Source organism: Alligator mississippiensis, chromosome 2, assembly GCF_030867095.1.
Source record: "Alligator mississippiensis isolate rAllMis1 chromosome 2, rAllMis1, whole genome shotgun sequence".
Classification (NCBI taxonomy): Eukaryota; Metazoa; Chordata; order Crocodylia; family Alligatoridae; genus Alligator; species Alligator mississippiensis.
Window position 1 is genome coordinate 283,344,214 of NC_081825.1, and position 20,453 is coordinate 283,364,666.

At 42.7% G+C, this 20,453-nt stretch overlaps 1 protein-coding gene across 5 annotated transcripts in view; it reads right to left on the reverse strand.

The window, feature by feature from the left end:
* BEGAIN (brain enriched guanylate kinase associated) overlaps positions 1 to 20,453 on the reverse strand; it is a 277,663-nt gene that overhangs the window by 74,368 nt on the left and 182,842 nt on the right. The window lies entirely within an intron of this gene.

Sequence of the window (20,453 nt, forward strand, 5' to 3'; positions counted from 1 at the left end):
AAACGGCAAGTGATGAAGCAAAGTGAAGCCAAAGTTTGGAAATGGGCATTGTAACATTTAAAATGTTCAGACAGTCGGGAAAGGGATAATACCTTCTTGCTCAGTAAATCTGTCTAATACAAGTCTTTGGTGCAAAATCTCTTTCCTTAAATTCCTTATTTATTTTGCAGTAGTACCAAAGGTCCCAGCTAGAATCAGGGCTTCATTTTATTAAGTGCTGCACAAAGTGATATAACGATGACATAACCCGTGCCCTGAAAAGCTTAGAATTAAATAGGTAAGAGGAACGGTAATGACCAACGTAACAATATATCAGTGCAAAACCTTGCTAGTTATACTCCACCCTCCCCAAAGCTATAATCCTTCACTCCCCTGTAGGTTCATCTCAGTAGACGTGCTGTGAACGTTGATCACAGTGAACCTGGCTTCTAGCTCTCCCCACACAAATCAATTCAGTCAGTCTAGGGGGGAAGGGCAGGGTAGCTGACAACCAACCTCCCCACCTTTTTTATCACTAATCATTTTAAACACACATTTTAATTCAGAAATATTAGCATAGTGCAGTGTTTCCCAACCAGGGTGTTGTGACACAAAAGTGTCCGATCAGAAATGAACAGGGGTGCTGCAGAATTTTGCCATGGCAATGAGCTACCATAGGTATGAGGATAGGGGATTCCTTAACAGGTGTGCCGCGGGACAGTTTTATTAAAGTAAGTGTGCCTTGGGTTGGAAAAGGTTGGGAAACACTGGCATAGTGCATCCTGGGAATTGAGATGCCTCATGTCTGCCTTCTCTACACCCTGGAATCCATGGCCAGGTTATGTAGGCCATAGGTGCTTTTTATGCTGAGCCTCACTGGTGCTTCTTGTGAAATGTAGTCGAGTTGGGGAGCACTGTCCATGGACGGGAATAAAGGCTTGCGGCACCCACAATCCTTGTGATGCCATTTGGGGTCATTTTTAAATAAACATGTTCAGGTTTCAGCTGAAAATGAAAATTTTCCGTTTAAAAAAAAGTTGAATATTGAAAAAAGGCAAATCCGTAAAAAACAAAACAAAAAAGAAAAGGTCCATTGGTCAAAACAACAATCTTTATAGCAGCTAAAGAGCTAAAGCAGAGAGATTTTAACCAGCTTAATTCAAAGGCTTTTCTTGTCCTTCTGTGGTGTTTGTAGTACACCCACCTTGGCCATGGTTGGGAGCATCAAAGTTTGCATGTCTGCTTTGGGTGCTTCCTGAATCTTTTCCTCTCCTAACCCTCTGCAGACACGTGCTGTACGTCCCTATGAAAGGGTTAGGACAGTTCATTCTGAAGCCGACCAAGGACTATAACAGGAACAAAAACAGTGATGCTCCACCCTGCAATCCTCGCTGCAGACTTCAGCTGTTCTTCTTGTCCATCTCCACTCCCATAGGCAGGGGTGAAATATCCCATTCTTTGGGGGATGGTCCTTGTACATTGTTATCAGAATTGTCAATTCAATTCTGAGCATAAACTTTTGTGTGTCAAATTACATTGCTGGCTACATGGCAGCTGTGCCTGTGACAAGATCATGAATGACCAGGGTGCATATAATTAGCTAAAGTTTTATTTTCTCTCTATTGTTGCTTTGCAACAGGAAAGGAGTGTTTGCAAATGCGAATGCTGTTATGGAAGGTGGGGGTGAAGCAGCATGGTGCAGAGGAAGGACAAACTATGCTCTCACAAAAAATTGTTTTACTGTTAATCTAACATAACGTGATTTCCTTTGTATGCAGGAAACCTGCTACATAAATGGTTATGTAAATCATGGCTGAGCAACGTCTAAGCAAGACCCATCCTCTCCCTCCTCCCCCAGCCACATACCACTCAGGCTGCATACTGGGCCCTGCCATACTGTAGGCCACCTTTGCTATACTGCATTGGTGCCTCCAAGCCATGCTAGGATTCCCAGTCCCCCTGAGCTTCCCCGGCCACAGCCTGCCTCATCCCCATGGGCCATGCTGCACTGTGCTGCCTCTCTGCAAGGGGAAGGGGCACAAAGTAGAAGCTGGAGGAGAGAGTAGGAGCCTGGAGACTCTGGCAGCAGTAGCGAGAGAATAACAGGGGGAAAGGTACCTGGACCATGAACTGGAGGACTGCAGGCTAACCCCTTGTGGGCTGCAGTTTAACTCCTTGTGGGCTGCAGGCCACTGATGGACATCCATGATCTAGGTTATGAATTGGTAGGCTGGCATGAGTGCAAGTGTGGTTTGGGACAATTTTTTTTTTAAGATTCATCCCTTTTGGTCTGTAATTTACAACTTGCACTTACTGGACTGAAACCTCATCTCACTAAAGTCAGGAGTTTTGGCACTGGATTACATAGGGACAAGGTCTGGCTCAGTTACAGCACAATTTACTAACATATAACTTCTATCAGCATTTATGTCACTCTGTAAATTTAGCTCCCCAAACTCTTTTATGGTCTCTATAGTAGTGAACAAATTATCCAACTTTGGCAAATGTATAATATCTATTCCTAACTGCAATGATATGGGAACTGGAAAAGATGCACCTGGACTTTCAGATCAGAGATTAGGTTTGTAGGCCAGTGGTTAGAAAAATACCTTCAAAGTGAGTAAAGTAGCAACCAATGAAAGGCAGTATATCTACTAGACCCCAGCATGTCATTTCCAAATAATTTTTTTTCCTTTTCTGAAAAATTACAAAAGCCTTTCACAGGGAAAATGCTGGGTTAGTTTTTGACTTTTGAGGTCAAAGCCAATTTGTTGCACTCCATTCAGAAGCCAAGAGGCTATTTGTGCAAGCCACGAGGCCACTGGTGTCATATACTCAGACCTCATTTAAGAGCAGAAAAGAGATTGACACACATGCACTCCAGCTTCCCTTCTTTTTAATGGTTTTAATTTTCCTATTTTGCTTAATATTTGATGAAAGGACAAGTGGCTATAATGGACTGTAATGATGGACTGGCTAAGGTCAAATGAATAAATTCTCAGACTCCCTTCCTTTTGTTGCTAATGCAGACAGCTATAAAACCAAGCTGATTTCCAATGGCAGCTCAGGTTACAAATCTAGCTCAGAGAGGAAAAATAATGAAACTTAAGCAATTAGAGTAACATTCACCCAGGTGCAAACAGCCTCTATGAGGTTTTATTTATAGTGTAGACCCCCTATTGTCATTAGTGCTGGGCTTGAGCTGTGCGCAGGGTTTTGTTTGGACTCTATACACTCTGGTGAATTTTCTCCCTTAAGTATTCAGGTGCTTGTACTGCACTACAGAGTGCTTGAATCATACAGACATTTCCTCTACTACAGTAATGAAAGCATTATCCCGGTCCCTGATGACATGAACCTTTTCAGTGCTGAGAAATGAATTGGATGTGGAGCCTCTGAGTTCATCCAAAGGTTTATAAGGCTGTGCAATAAATCCATAAAAAGTCCTCCTTCTTTTAATTTTCTTATGAACAATAGGTAAGCATGGTAGCTGAGAGATGGTGGGAATCAAAAGCTTTTGGAAAACTTGAGACCTGCCATGATGATTAGCTGCACATCAAATGCTATGAAAACCTTCATGAAAATCAATTTACTCCTGAGACCTTCTTTACAATATTTTAATATCGTGTGTAGTTCTTTTTTCCTCTAATAATGAAATCTCCTTCCATTCGCTTGCCATGCCTGTACAAATGCCCTTTCATATTCAACTTTTTGAAGCTGCTGTAGAGGTGCATACAAAAGCTTCATGTGTGTTACTGAGATTCACCATAACCTCTTCCTTCTCTCTCACAAGGCATGGTAAAATGCTGGTGTCTGATGAGCTATTTGTCTATTTAGGTTTATTTAAGGGCAGCCTCGGAGAAGAATTTCAGACAGCTAAGTCTTTCTTTGCAGTCAATTTCTTTGCAGCCAAGCTTTCTTTAAGGAAAACACAATGCTGTTCAGATGAAGGTTTGTAAATGACAAAATGACAAAAACAGCAATTTCTGCTCATTTATCAAGGCTGATCTCAATATAAGCAAACATTTGGGTTGTGTGCATTTTGTAACAATGTCTAAAATGTATAGACCCATAAATGTTAAGGTTAGAGGAGATCATTTAGGATGGTCTCTAAAATGACACAACCCTTTGAATTTCATGCCTGTATAAAATCCAATAATCACTATTTAACAAAAGCATAATTAAAATATATACAAAATACCTCCTGTGCACGTGCCAGACTAACCCCTTCTAAAGCATGGCTGTCTCTAGGCATGGAGCTCAAAGTGGGGACTCTACCACCATCCAACAGTTGCCTGTCCTTCTGCCTACCAATTGATTCTACTTCCATGTCCAAATCATTCTCGTCTCAGAGCAAGCCTGCCCTGATCTTGTCCTGCTACCCAGCCCCCAACAATTCTTCCTCCACACTTATTCTTTTACCTTCTCTTTTCTCTTTAAGGGTAGGGAAGCATGTTCAGGAGTTCTCTATCCCATCAGCCCCTCACAGATATGTTGCTGTAGGAAGGGGAGGGAGTAAGCAATCCGTTGTTCATAGGAAGGGGAGGGAGTTCAAGGGTGGAGTCATCCTGAGATGATGGGCTCTATTCAGACTTCCTTCAGCATCCCCATACTATTCTCATAGATGGAATGAACTCTACCTGACTTTATAGCTATGATCGGCTCTTCTATCCCAGGAAGTGGGGAATAATGGCAGGCAGCCAATCAGATGTTTTCTCCTAGGCAATACCACAAATGATAGCATTCTACAAAAACAGGGTCAGAAAGGATGTCAGGAGGTTACCAAGTCAACTCCACTACTCAAGGTCGGACCATCTGTGTCTAAATTACCCATGGCAAATATTTGTCCAACATCACTTAAACTTCCAATAATAAGAATTTTCATGTGATGCTTCCAGTGTTTAACCAATCTCATAATTAGTGCTTTCAGTATTTAACTTGAAGCTTCCTTGTTCCAGTTAAACCCCACTACTTATTGCCCTGTGCCCAGTGGACACAGAACAATCACCTTCCTTTTTATAACAACCATTTTGCATTTGGAGACTGTTCTCAAATCCCCAGCCTCCTGTCTTCTCTTTTCTAGGCTCAGTCAGTCAGCCTTCTTCCTCACCCTTATAAAGTCTCTGACTCTTTGTGACCCATCAAACTTTAAGCATTGCTTGCTTAGGTAATATGAGGTTGGGACTGCTCCAATTGACCTTGGTCATCTCAGTCCTGTTGACTTCAGTGTAGGACTAGACCTTATGAGATTAACAATTTTGCTGATTTAGGCTGAAATAATTTCCCTCTCCCCTTCTTATGTGCTTTAAATGGATGTGCACATGTCCCCTTGGCAGACAAGGTTCCTTGGGTGAATTTGATATCTTTTATTAGACCAGCCCAAATGGTTGGAGAATAGTTATTAAGCAAGCTTTCGGGTTCAAAAACCCTTCGTCAGGCCTTGAACCCGAAAGCTTGCTTAATAACTATTCCAACCATTTGGGTTGGTCTAATAAAAGATATCAAATTTACCCAAGGAACCTTGTCTGCCTATGTCCTTAGGCCAACACGGCTACAAACTAAACCCCTGCCACATGTCCCCTTAGTATTCAGTTTATCTTGGAGTATTTATTTGGCACCTTCCATTCTAGCAAGGTTTTTACTTCTTTTATACATGCTTGCACTTCCTGCAGATTTTTTTCTAATTACTACCTTTCCTAATTCCCATCACCATTTCTACCTCATCTTTTCATAGAGAAAATATAACTAAGTTTGTGTTAGAATTTTAACTCAATGCTATGTGTTAGAATTTTTTTTATCATTCCTTTCCATAGGAGTATCAGCCTTTATGGAATAAAGTAACATTATCTTGTGTGAATGTACTAATTTGCTACTTATGGAAGGAATGTATTCAATCTTTGCTGTGCTGGTGTATGCCATTTGCACAAGAGAATGTAGCAGCAGAGTAATGTGTATATTTGTTGACATGGTTGGATTTAACAGGGATCAGGTAGTATTAAAACATATATCTTTAAACCAACACAAAAATAGGCTCAATGGTAGGGGAGCTTTTGACATCAGTGAGCAGCTAAGCCTAAATCTTTCAGTACTTGCTTCAAGGGGCACAGAGGACTCCCCTTCAGGGAATGTGAGGCATAGATGACAGACTGACTTCCCTTGGCTGTTCTCTGCTAATGCAATAAATACATCAGCCCTCTGGGTTTCGATTTAAAAAAACGCTTGTTTGTTTGTTTGTTTGAATTTAACATTTCCACATTTCCACACTGATGAAAATGGGTAACACATGAAGGGTTCAGTCTATATATAGAGATGTAAATTCAATAGTTTCAATAGTTGAAGTATGCTGAGTAATGGAGTTTCTCCATGAATATGTGGCCTCAGATTTTTTAAATGGGAGGTCAGGTTTCAGGTTACAAAAAGCACAAGACTAGAGATTTGTAGGAAAGTTGGAAAGGCAGGTCACTGCCAGTAAAGTGAAGAGGGAGCTGAGTCATAAGGATACAGGGGGAGTTAGAAGGGCAGATGTGGGGTGGTGATAGACACCCCACTTTTATAGCACACTTTAAATCCTGTCCCTAGCGGTATCCATATATGCAAAATCAAGAGCTACTAAGAAAATCTGCATGAGCACCTGTCTTTTGTCCATTTAGGGGTAAATCCTGAGCTTTTATTCAAAGCAGAGCTCCCTTTGAAGTCACATCCAGGATAGCTAGAGCCTCGCTTTTTATTTAACTGAGCTAAACTTAAAAAAATCCCATCATACTCAAATTAATTGGAATGAGCTTAATTGGGATCATCACTTTATTGGGATATCTCCCAGGGAACCGATTTAGTCTAATGAGAATGGATGGCAGTGACTGGTGATTAATTGGGAGAGCATTAGCATATGTTTAGCTTAATGCAGATATATTTGGCGAGCATCAAAGTCAATGCGAGTTCTTTTCTAGATAGGAACTGCAAAAGGCTGGTCCTATGTTAGTAGTCTTGTTAAAAGAAATTTTGGTTAGGGGCAAATATTCTCCTGATTTGTTTTGTATACAAAGTTCTTCTTTCACCAGAATATTGCTCAAATGTAATGTAATAAAAGGCAAGAAAATATTTTCTTTAAATCAGACCATCTGTCTTCCTGCAGCAAATATCATTAGAGCCATCCAGAAGGTATCTTTGAGCAGAGGAAGGAAGGACAAATCTGTCTCCGTGGGCACCTGGAGACAGGGAAGGATTGGCAGATGCCTACGATGTTGTAACAGCCACATTCCTAGCTTTTCCTCCTCCTTCCTAAATCAGTTGATGAAGTGGTGATTCATGCTTTGATCACTTCAGGGTTTTGCTATTACCATTTCTAATGTCATGGACTTCCTGAAGTCCAGACTATCTTGCACAAAATGTTGCCTTGGGGTTGCTTTGTGATAATTAGCATTTCCAAGATATTTCTCCAGTTCATCAGTGCTTGTGCTGGCCTTACCTATTCCCCTGAGGAAGCTGAGTATCTCTTTAGAGTTCTCAGCAGCCCCAAATTCTGAATTCATTCAGAATTTCTTATGCCTTCTTTATATATAAAGGTATGTCTTTAAGTCTAATGATGTTGGCCTTTGGTGATCCTTAATCACTCGCGTGAAGTCCTTTAAGTCAAGAGCTTTTACTCTGAGATTCAAAATTCCTTCCTGTGCAATAAAGTCCTGCTGAGAAGGTTTTGATTTAAGTCCTTCCTATTTAACTTGGCTCAGGCTTAAATATTTGTGCTGCTGAATTTTAATTTTTTGTACAGTGCCTTGGGATCTCCTGCATGAAAGCCAGTGTATAGCAGTAATATAAATGATTGATTTGGCTTCTGTAAAAGTTGCCAAACTGTAACCTTTTTATATTTCTGATGTTTCTGCTTCTATATAAAATTGTCAGATCATCTGTCTATGAAAAGACTAAATATTCTTGGCTTCTGCAACTATATATAGAAAATCATCTCTGGTTATTAAGTATATTGAAGCTTTACAATAATTAAAATCAGCATTTTCCCCTTCCTTTTGGTACCTTTAATGTGGTATAGGGTGGGGTTTAAGTTATGACTGAACCATTTTACAGAGTCTACCAAACCAATGCAAACCATCCCCAGCGCTGTTCTTCTGGTTCAGAGTGAAAGGGCCATAGGGCATTTGTATAACATCACCCTGCCATCACTCTGTTTCTTTTCCAGTTCTACTGGCCATTCCTTGGCTTTCCTGCTGTCCTTCAAATTCCCAATCTGCACTCTTTCCTCTTGCCCACACCTCTCATTAACAAACTCTGTAGCCTTCTGCTATTATCCATTTACCATGAAGAACCCTCCTTTCTGCTCCTAGAAAGGCTGCCTTTGACCTTCCAACTTGGTCCCCCTTTTGGAATCGGCAGCCATCCTTGCCCCAGATGCCAAACCCTCTCCTCTGCATAGATTCATAACCTGTAGCTTTTTTTCATGATCTCATTTTTCTCCTTAACAAATTTCTTTATTTTCTGCTGCTCTTCCTTAAACTTGCTTCCATTCTGGTTACTCTGTCCATTGTCAAACTTTCTCTGGACCCCTCACTATAACCATTCATCTCCTCCTTGCACAGCATTCTGTATGCATCATCTTCTAGGTCCTGGTCTTTATTCCTGATCACTCCCCTGACAGACTCACAATATGCTCCTACTCTATCTGAGGCAACTTTTTGTGTGCAGTTTATGGACTAGCTTCTGCTTTCTTCTGCTCAAGAGAAAGAGATTTGTTGAAATGCTTCAGTGTTAAAGCAAATATATGAGGGCTCATTCATAAAACTCAATCTGCCAGGAATGATCCCTTTTCTATAACAAGCTCAACTAAAGATAAAGCTCAACTATTGGCTAGTTTTTGAAGGCCTACAAAAATTAACTGTGCTACCAAAAATCTTATCTTTCCCCTACACTGGCTATGAGTAGGGACATACTTAAATTCTGGCGAGACAAAGGGTTTTTGCAGTTTGCTCATGGTGCACAGTGACAATTTCACGAGCATTTTGTGGTGGCCCTACCCTGCAGTGTTGATTAGCGGAGAGGCCTGGTGGGTGGTGGGGGAGGAGATGGGAAGTGAGGTGCTGCCATCTTGTCTGCCACCTTTTGTGCCACTCTTCCAGCCAGCGCCTTAATCTACCAGCAGTGAGGACCACGGGCTCCCACTGGGGAGCCAGCACTTTATTTTTATTAAGTTTTTTCCCCTGATTCTGCAGATTTCACAAACAATCCTGGATTTCCCAGCTTCTGCAAAATCTGCAAAATTGTGAATTAAGTAGGTCCCTCACTATGAGTGACTCCTTTGCTGTCACTAGGGGATCCAGAAAAAGTGGGTGGGACACTTTCAAATTTTTACTTTATTTTCTACTTGTTCCCCTCCCTGCCTCCCCCTACATACTATGTGCCCCCTACCTCCCTCCCATCTTGTTTTGGGAAGGCAGAATGAATAAAAAAAGATTTCCCCAGTCATGCCTGAATGCCAACTGCAGGAGATCCTGATGGTAGCAGCTGGGGCTGTGAGAGGGTAACACTGGAGCTCAGGTCCTGAAGGGGATCTCCAGGGACGGGGCGGAGGGGAACTCCTCTTCCTCTCTGAGGCTGGAAGAAGGATAAGGCTGGAAGACATCTTGCAGCAGTGTCTTCGTCCTTCTGTTCTTTAATGCTTCTGTTCCAGAGAACAAAAATCAACTTCCCCACTTAAGGTACACACCACAATCTGGAGGGCTGATTTTGGGGGAAAGGTGCACGTGCTACGTGAGTAAAGGCAGTAGTATAAGATCTCGGTGCTCATCAGAGGAAAACTATTTACCTGATGAAAAATCATTCTGTAGGCAAAGTAATATGATGGAAGAAATCCTTCAGTTTAAGCCCTCGCTCCTGTTCCTATAGATTCCAAGGTTGGTTTTGCCATTGAATTCAGTGGTTGTAGGTTGTAGACTAAGTCTGCATTTGGAGCATTAACAGCTAATACTGTATTTTATCACATGCAACATGCACCTCCTCGCCCCCACCCCAGGAAACCAGCCTAGAAAAATTGGGGTGTGTGTCTTTTGGAGGGAAGCTGTTTTCTTTATTGGAAAAGAAGTGTGCCTGAAGACACCATGTGCCACGCAGCTGCCAGGATGGCTCAGGAAGATGAAGGGGTGGAATCCTACATTAACAGCCGCAGCTATTGGCGGAGTACTCTAGCTTGTGGCTGAAGCAGCAAGTTAACTGCTGGTAGTATCTTGATGTCACTCGTGATGTGGAAACAACACTGTATTTACAGGAACTTATATAAAGAATGACTTGCAGTAAAGAACTCTCAGTCTTGCTACTGCCCTTGAAAAGCTGGGCCCTAACTTTGTGTGACACAGTAAGTCTTTTTGGGAACATAGGGTGTCCAGGAAACGTGGCCTCCCAGGACACAGTCTGATTGAGGAACTTCCTGCTGCCTGTTGCGTCACCAGACTGTCTCCTGGGATGCCACACTTTCTGAACACTGTGTTCCCAGGAGGACTTACTCTATGTCACACAGTTGGCCACAGTTCTGGAAAAATATTTTTCCTACGTTCTGTCTTCCAGAAGCAAGGTGGATGTTTTGCTTGGGGCATGTTTTATGTGAGAAAATATGGCAGTAAGAAATCTGACATTGTCCCACTTCCTTTTCCAGGACAGAAAGCCAATATCCTTCTTGATGAAGTAATTGTAGGTAGTGGTAATCTAGGAGGCAGATTGCAGATTTGTGGTTTGAATTGTTTTCTCCTAGGTCTACCAATACACTGGGATTCTCTGAGTGTGGACCTCAATCAGTCAGTGGGCAGAGGACATCAGCTGCTTCAGCAGAGGTGCTCTGTAGATGTATGGTCTATACTGAAGGAGGGGACAGAGCTGAGATAAGATGGTAGAAGCAGTGGGCTGGGCTGTGATGATAGTGGTTCATATCATGCACCCTACAGAGATATTCCAGAAAAAAAGGATTCACCTGATGCTGATGCTACTAGGCTGAGATAGTCATAGAGAAGTAGGGCTGGAAGAGACCTTCAAACTCATCTAATCCAACCCCCTGCCTGAGTCAGGATCATCCCTATCCAAACCATCCCATACAAACCATAACCTAAACTCTACATAAAACTACCTTTGATCCTGACACAGCACACACCTAATACCCTAACCAGGTAAAGCAGGGGAACCACGGCAGCCAGTGTTTGGCTTCTGTAAAATGTTGTCAATATAAGCTTAAGAGGTCCTGGGTAGAAGGTCACACCCCCAGCTACAGAGGAAGGCAAAAAACCCCCATAATCTGTATGAATCTGACTATGCAGAAAAATTCCTTTCTGACCCCAAATATGGTGACCCTGAGTGGAGAGGGGCAAGACTGGCTAGCCAGGAACCTCCAGCTTTGGCCCCAGAAGGAGCATTGTTACACCCCAGTTAAAGTCCCCAGCCTTGCTGTAGTGAGCACCCAGTGCCTCTGGAAGGCTTAAAAACACCCTGACACATTTAGCAGAAAGGACAGGGAGGGGGCAACCAGGAAAGTTGTGGTGTATTTTGGGGGTTAGAGGGAGCAAGCTGGTGGAGATGCACTACAGCTCTGTTAGGGGATTTTTGCAGAGATTTTTCCCATCTGAGTTCTCTGCTGATGCCTGGGAAGGGAGGATCCAAGGCGCTACACCATTTCACACTGAGATCTTCTCAGGCTTTGCTAGGGAGTAACACTCCAAGTTCAGAGAGATCTATGAATGATCCAATTTAACCCTGATGTCGCCTTTAATATCAAAGAATGTTACCACCACAGATTTGGGAAGAGAAATTTTGTTTCTTAAAAGCTATGATGGGTTTATGTGAACAGTGAAACTATAAGAGGGAAAAGTATGAGATTTTGTGCCCAACTAATTCTAAAATACCTGGTAGTTACCCCTGGGGCTGTATAATCTTGCCAAAAGGGTTATTGCCATTTTAACAGAAGTTACTCCTATGCCAGTGATGGAGAACCAAACCCATTGTACAGCCCACATATTTAGACTAGGTATTTAAATAAAAACATACACTGCAACTAGTCACACTTCCAAATCAGCCATTTAATCTGTTTTGATCCCATCTCGTAGTGAACAGCATTAGCACTCGGGAGGAACCAAACTCGTTAGGGAGTTCCTAGGTTAATAGAGCCTGTATATAATGACTATGAAAATCATTTTCAGTCTTTTGATGAAAGTTGTCATCTTTTACATAAATATTTTGATAGTAATTCTTAGTTTGTTTTTAATAGCTGGTCTCAAATCTTTCCCACTCACTTCCATTGTTTACAAGTAAGTTACACTGAATAATTTTTCTATGCATCATTTAAACTATTTTGTTTTCCACTTAAACTATCAATTAAGAATGTTGCCAAGATCCAGAAATGTGGAATTTGGCAAAAGGGGTTAGATATTTTCATATTCTCAGCCAAAGGTATTCCCAGTGCCACAAAGCCAAGGTTGAGCAGTTTTGATAATTCCTATGTAGCTCTTACTAATTATATTCACTTTTTTATATAGTGTGTTTCCATTAATGGATCAAAGTGCTTTACAAAGGTGGTCAACATCATTATTCCCCATTAATGGAGAAAGAGGCACAGAATGGTGATGCATCTGTCACTCTGATGCTCTCCAGACCAGTGGCAGATTTTGGAAATATAACCCAGGTCTCTTGAGTCTACTCCAGCATTCTACTTACTACGTTACACCACCTACGGTTACCATACATCCGGGTTTTCCCTGACATATCCTCTTTTTGGATCCTCCAATCTGTTTCTGGGCAGTTTTTAAAAATATGATCAAATGTCCAGGATTTTGGTCAGCTCAGCTTTGGAGTTTTTCCAGGCTTGCCCTAGCAAGGAGCTGCTTGAGGCTGGGGGCAGCAGCGGGAGGGTGTGACTGGAGGCAGGGCATGCGCACACACACGGCTGGCATACAGCCAGGCAGGGTGGTGGGAACAGCCCCAGCAGCTGGATGCAGGTAAGTCTGTGGGGGGTGGAGGTTGGAGGGTCAGGGCTTGGGGACTGTCCGGGGGGCTGTTTGTGTGTGGCAGGGGTATGTGGAGGGGATGGGTGTGTGGGGGGGCAGGTGCCTGCTGGCACTGGGGGAAGATGTCCTGGCACTGGGGTTGTGGCAGGGCAGGGCAGGGGAGGCAGGGAGACATGCCTGCCCCTCCAGTGGGGGAAGGCTGTGAGGGAGCTCTTCAGGGGCAGCAGAGAGCTGGTGGCACCTGGGCTGGTGCCCTTGTTTGCAGAGGTGTGACAGCTGGGATATGCTGCAGGGCTGTAGGGAACAAGGGTTTGCAGGTCAGGAGTGAGGGGCACTGGCAGGGCTTAGTGGGGGCCGTGGCTTGGGAGTGAGGGGCACCGGGGTGGCGGGGGTCTATGGGTCAGGAATGTGGGGCACTGGCAGTGTAAGGGGCCTGCAGGTTGGGAGTGAGGGGTACCAGCATGACCAAGGGGGCCAGGATACTGTGGGTTTGGGAGAGAGGGGCACTGGCAGGGCCAGTGTCCTGTGGTCAGGAGTGAGCAGCAGCAGCAGGGCTTGGGAGTGAGGGGCTATGAAATGGGTAGGGGTAGAGCACTGGCATATCACTGCCCCCCCCCCCCAATCATATACCCTTCCTCCTGCTTAATGTGTCCTCCTTTTTGGAACTGGAAATGTGGTAACCCTAAGTCACCAACACTTAATAACCAAGGGCCTTTTTCTTAAAGAAGTAGAGTCTCAGTTCTGGGCACCTTCTTAATGCTGCAGGTATTCAAATTCTTAGATTTCCATATTTCTGGCGCACAGTTGTGCACCTAAAACTAAGCATGTATTTGACTTCATTTAAGAACAGAAACCTTGGTAGTCATCCTTGTTCTTCACAGCAGCTATTGTTTCAATAAATTATAAATAGACTAGAATTTTTGGCCAGTGTAAAAGTAAATGGATTATGGTGATTTATATTACTGGAGTATCTGTTCCTCTAGTAGTAGTCTCCACAAAGATTACAGATTCACTACTTGATGGTGCTGGAATCTCATTGTTCTTGCTTTGTAAATTCTATTAGACTCTCTTTTGGCAGTAGAGATTACTTTCTGGCTATGGAGAATACACTCATTAAAAATTCAACAGCTAAATCGTGCAAAAAAAAAAAAAAGGAGACATTCCTTTATTCAACTTTTCTACTGCGTTAAAAACAAATATGCACTTTCTGTATGGTCAGTTCTTTCCCCTTTCTTATTTTTCAGTCCAATGTAGCTCTTTTATTTTTAGTGTTGAGTGATGCTGTAGCTGTGATAGTCCAGGAAATGTATGGAAAGCAAAGGGTTTTGTGAGGTTATGTCTTTTTATTGGACCAACTTCATAGCTGAAAAGACTTTGACAAGCTTGATGAATGTGCTGTATTAAAAAGTATGTCTAAGTCTAGCCCAACCATGTACCAACAAACAACATACATACATTCTTGCCTCTCTATTTCATTTGGACTCTTTTGAATGCTGCAAACATTTGGTTTGCCTTTTCTGAGCTGGCAATTTTGTAGTCTGGTTCCTTATATGTTTCCCCAGATTTCCTTGTCCAAAAGCATAATCTAATTTTTCACTTCTAGCCTGCTAAAAATGATAGATTTCCACAGCCTATTTAACTTTCAGAATATTGCAGGGATATTTACAGATATTCAAAATTGTATGGCAGTTTGTAACCTAGACAGCATGGACTTTTCCTTACCATGGAAAAAATTATTTTCTCACAATAAGCCTAGGCATCTAGGTTTCACATTAAGGTGAGCATTAAGATGAACCAAGAAGTTGTGGGAGATAGAATACCATCCTGCCAGGACACAAGTTAGCTCTGAAAATGTCCTCACATTTCTGGCTACAGAGAGCTGCTAAAGGACTTTCTAGGCTATAGTAGCATAGATTAATGATTAATCTATAGCCAGAAAGAACATGTGATCACCTAATCCCCAACCCTTGTCTAAAACAGAATATATGACTTTGTTAATTATTGCTTAAAATCCAGTAACTGTGTCCTAGCTAGAGCATATCTATTAGGAAAACATCCTAGAGATACCCTGGTCATCTTATTTACCCTTCTTAAATAATGGCAACCTGTATTCCTAAATAATGGCAAAACATTAATTTTTTTCCCCACTTGGAATATCTAAACTTGGAATATCCTCACTTTCTCAAGATTTAATGAAAAGCAGTATTAAAAGTTCAGAGGGCTTCTTGGCTCTTTTAAAACTATTATATACAAGTTATTGGAACCTGCTGGTTTAAAAATGTCTAACTTCAGTAGCTATTATTTAACACTATTTTTCACTTGTTTGAATTGGAAAATATTTTACCAGTATAGGTGTATATACCATCTACTTTGTTTCTCCAAACACAGAAGACAAATATTTTCGAACACATCTTCCTTTTCTGTATGATTGATAATTCTACTATGGCCATATAGTCATGGATCCAGTCATGTTACATAGTGTTTGGATTCTGTTTGCTCTTTATATCATATGACAATGGGACTGGAAGTGACCTTAAGAGCTCATAACAAATAGATCCAAATAGGTGTTTCAACAACTTGTTTAAAGCCTTATCCACCTCCTTCTCCAGATCTGATGGCCAATATGACCCTTGTTGATATTAACACAGAGATGTTCAACAAGTCTATCCCCTACTTTGTTTTGGACCTCACATCTTTTTACAATACAAAGCAACACTTCCTTTCCCCTGCACCCTGCCTGCTTTTGCTGAACAAGCGATACCCATCCATATCAACATTCCAGTCAGTGAACTGCCCCAGTCTGTTATCCCTATTAAATCCCCATTTTGGCCTTGTATTAGGACATTCAGCGGCATCCCATTTTGTGCTTTACCTGCTGGAACATTACTCCATAAGCATTCAAGATAATTTGTTCCAGAATTGTGGTGAGTTGGAAACGGGTGCTGTTTTTGATGCAATGCACCACTCCCTGCCCCAGTAACTCGGCAGTCTGTCCTGGACAGTCCAGTCATACAAATTTCCCACCGGGTTCCAACAATACAAACTAAGTGAAATTTATTCTCATTAAACGAGCAATTCCAATTCCTCTTTTTTATAATCTCAGCTCCCATCTTTGGCAGTTATGCAATTAAAGAGATTCTTCTTCTCTTAAGTCCCTTGATGCTTTCACTACTTTTACTCTTGACAATTTGATTCAACATTAAACAAGTATTCCTTTGTTCCCACTCTTCACACTCCTGTCTAATGTAATGTCCTCTTGACTAGGCTACCTAGCTTCTCTCCTAGAAAATTAGCTCCAACAGAAATGGAGATCTTTCAGACTGCACAGCTCCTTCTCATGTAAGGTGGACAACTACATCTAAACACTCTACTTTATGCTTCTGGGGTATGAACAGGAAGCCCTAGGGGAACCGAGCCCCTTGCATATGATAGGAGCAGAGCTCTTGGAAGAAAAGACAAATCTAAGCTTGTTGTCCAGCTTTGTACAGGAGAGAAACACTGGTTCCAGTGTAGTCAGGGTGTTGTAAGTGGGGTTCAGGTGGTTCAGGTTTTGTCCTCTTATAAATAATTTACCCCCGTGCTTAAGCATCTCTAACTTATGTTCCAGTTGGAAATGGAGTCCATTTAAACCACAGGGTTATCAGCTACTGCACTGTGTGTAACCATCTGCTTATGCAGTGATGGTGCAAATGTTGAAGGTGGGTTATATTGTTCTCTCCCTCTTTTTTTTTTGGAAGCAACAAAGTTGGATATTACATTGATTTTGTATGTCCACTGAAGTGGTAGCTAAGGTATCAAATCCTTATTTTTCTTCTTGCCATCCTTAGGGCCTTGTTACACATTGCTTTTAGGTGTCTCCTGGAGCTTTTAACCCCTAGATTTGTCCACATGCTAACCCCCGAAATTAGTTTTAAGCACACTTTACGCAGGTTAAAATTATGCCACTCCAGGGTAGGTTTATCTCTGATCCATGTTACCCAGCTTGTGTTCCATTAGTGTGTGGCCACTCCCCACAGATGAGTGTCCCTCCCCTACCCTCCTGTTCTGTGTGGACAAACTTTCTACCCCTGAACTCTACTGCCCAGGGGGTGGTACTGGTACCAAGCCAATTCCCTCTCTTGCCCCAAGGGGTGTGACCTTCCCATTCCTAGGGGTGCAATCAGTCTGCACAGTCAACAGTCTGCACATGTCAGCTACCCAGGTCACAGGGCATGGGTGGGTTTAGGAGTGTGTGTGGGGGGCAACAAGGCAGTGGGCCAGATCAGGTCCCCATGAGCTGGGGCTCCCTTCCTGGGGCAGGGGCAGTAGCTTCTCCAAAAGCACTTTCCCTCACCACTCCTGTCTCCCAGCCATCCTCTTTACTCTTCTTTATTTCTTTCTAAATTCTTCTTTTTTTTTACTTCATATTTTATTGTTCACTGGCTGACTTCCTTCATTTCACCACCTTTCCACCACCCCCATTTCCTTTCTATCTTCCATTTCCTTACCCATTCCCATCCCATTACCTCTCCATTTACCTGCTTCATGTTCCCACCCCATGCAACCCATCTCTCCCTCTCCCCCCCAACTTAGAGCAGGGACAGAAGCCTGTCCTGGCTCATCTGTCCTGTAGTGGCAACTCACAACTGTAGCTCCTAATCAGGACCCTGCTCACCAGCTCTGTAGTGGCAAGTAACAGCTGTGCAGGTGGGGGACAGTTAGAGAAGGTTTTTAAGATGTGACTGCTTCAAACTTGAGCTAACACTAACACCAATCAACATTTGAGCAGCTCAAAGTGCAATGTGTAGTAAGGTCCTTATACTTGACCTAATCAGCTCATAGGAGAACAATTATAGAAACCCAGTAGGTAGATGAAATGGCACAAATGGAAATAAGGAGCAGATCTATACCCGTTTTCATTCCTTTCTATGAGGCCCCATGGTTCTGTTCCTTTCTCACTTGGAACACTTTCTAGTCTTTATTTTTCATCTCTGGTTGTTTGTTCAGTGGAATGAATTCCTAGAAGCTGAGTAAAAGGCATAGGGCAAGGCCCTGTAGTGAGCTTTTTATCAAAATCTTCTTTGGGGAGAGAAAGCCAATTGATTTTGTCTCCAGGGGGTGTCATTCAAATGGACTTCTTCCCCATGATGATGTATTTATTTAGCGCCTGCATCACTGGTAACAGGGATCTCTGAGTCCTAGTTAAGGGAGTCTAAATTTTTATATAAACAGTCATTTCTGCTGCAGATATAATGGTGTGGGAATCTGCAGTAGCAGCCTTCTGCAGGGGGACCTCTGATAGATGGATGTTTCCCCAGTCATACTGGCAATGAGTGATGGAACAGCCTTTATCCTTGACCTACAATTCTTTAAGCTCTTGTCACTTTTCCTGTGGCTCATTCCACATCTGGCAGCTGGCAGCATCTTCCTTTGCCCACTGCTCTCCCATCCCAACAGGACACCTCCAGGCAACAGAAGAGGACCAGATAAAATGAACTATTTAAGCTAAGGATAAAAAGCTCATCACTTTCTTTCTCTGCATCCTAAATGTTGGGTCAGGGAATCATCACTAATATGGACAAATATGTCACTCAAGTGCTGCATGGAGAAGGGGCCCTGACCCAAAGACAGGAGCATCTGATTCTGGATGGAGTAGGTGATTTTACTTCTCTAGATTCCTCTGCACTTCACTCACATAAAATCAGAAATGTCACCTTTGTGAGCACTGAGTATAGTAATTTTTCTCGGTGCCATTTTCTTGCCCTAAAGAGACTCTTGCCTATATTTAGAATAACATAGACATCTCCCCCTTCTCCTCTTGCCAGTGTGAGTGGCTGTTCTCAGGTCCCAAAACATTTCATAGATTTCATAGACATTAGGGCTGGAAGGGACTTCGGAAGATCATCGAGTCCAGCCCCCTGCCCAAAGGGCAGGACGTCAGCTGGGGTCATAGGATCCCAGCAAGATAAGCATCCAGTTTGCTCTTGAAGGTGTTCAATGTAGGCGCTTGAACCACCTCCGGTGGCAGGCTGTTCCAGACCTTGGGGACTCGGACAGTAAAGAAATTCTTCCTTATGTCCAGCCTGAAACGGTCTTGTAGTAGTTTATGACCATTCGACCTAGTCGTCATCCCTTGGGGCGCTCTGGTGAACAAACGTTCCCCCAGATACTGGTGGTCACCCCGATAAACTTATAGGTGGCCATCAGATCACCCCTGAGCCTGCGCTTTTCCAGGCTAAAGAGCCCCAGGGCTCTCAGCCTGTCATCGTAGGGCCTGCTTCCCTGACCTCTGATCATGCGCGTGGCTCTTCTCTGGACTCTCTCAAGCTTCACATTTATATGTGTGTAGCTTCTTAATGTTCAACAAACCCAAATTTTGGGCTGCCTGATCCTCACTTCTGAAATTAAATCTGTTTCTTTCCTTCCTGCTTAGTTTTCAAGAAGAAAATGCCCCATTATTCCAAGCTAGGAACATTGTGGTGCTCTGCTCAGGGTGTTACAGAGGTTGTCTATCCCTTGTTAGTATTGTGGAAGAAGAAAACCCCAGGCCTTAATTTCTGCTGACTTCTTGAGTTAGTGCACTATTTGCTAATGATTGCTTTTTCCCCACCTATTTTGCAATCTGCTCTTTCTCCTGCCCTTTTCCCCTGTTGAGCTGAGTAGGCCTATGAGGTGAATAGGTCAAACCACAGTCTATGCCCTCTTGCAGCTTTCTGGTTCAAACCAGTTTTTCTTTGACTAGTTATATCTTGTGTCGTGTGACCTGAACTGAAACATATAAAAGGTTGCTTCAATTGTCTGTTGGGTGGGGGGAGGTGGGGGGCATGCGGGACTGATAAGAGGAAGCTCTGTCTGTCTGGTGCTCTCCCCAGCTGCTGCTTGTATAATAAAGGTCTCTGACAACTTCGTGACAAAACAACAGAGTGAAGCCTGTTTCTTCCACAGTATCTGCCAGCCATGCTACCACTTGGTCTAATCAAGATCTTTAGTTAAACTTATTATAGAGTTTAGAGGAGAAAACTCCGGGACTGGTTTCCCTGGTGAAGCTTCTGAGAATGGGGTTTTACTAGTCCATTGATTCATGGAAGTGAAGGTCCTCTAACCATTATTAGATGTAATATTTAAACATGCCCTAGCATGTTTTTTGTCCTAGACCCTAATCTACCCACCTGTACTGGTGGATTTCTTGATGAAGCCATTCTACATATGAACTATTACAAGATCAGGATAGAGTTTGAGGCCAAAGTCCTGAAGTAGGAAATCAATCCTCAGGTTCTCCAGAGCTGAAGAGCTACATTGTCAATAGTGTTAAAATCCTAGTGGCTTTGGACCCAACTTGATAAAGCCCAGGGCCTGACTTTCAATACAGGTGAGCACTATAATTCAAACTGATAACTGATTTTGGCTCAAGTTGTTCAGTCCATAGTATTTGAAGCACTCAAATCAGCAGCAATGAAAATTAGTGGATATTTCTGAAGTCACTGGTCTTATACTTCCCCTGCACTCTTC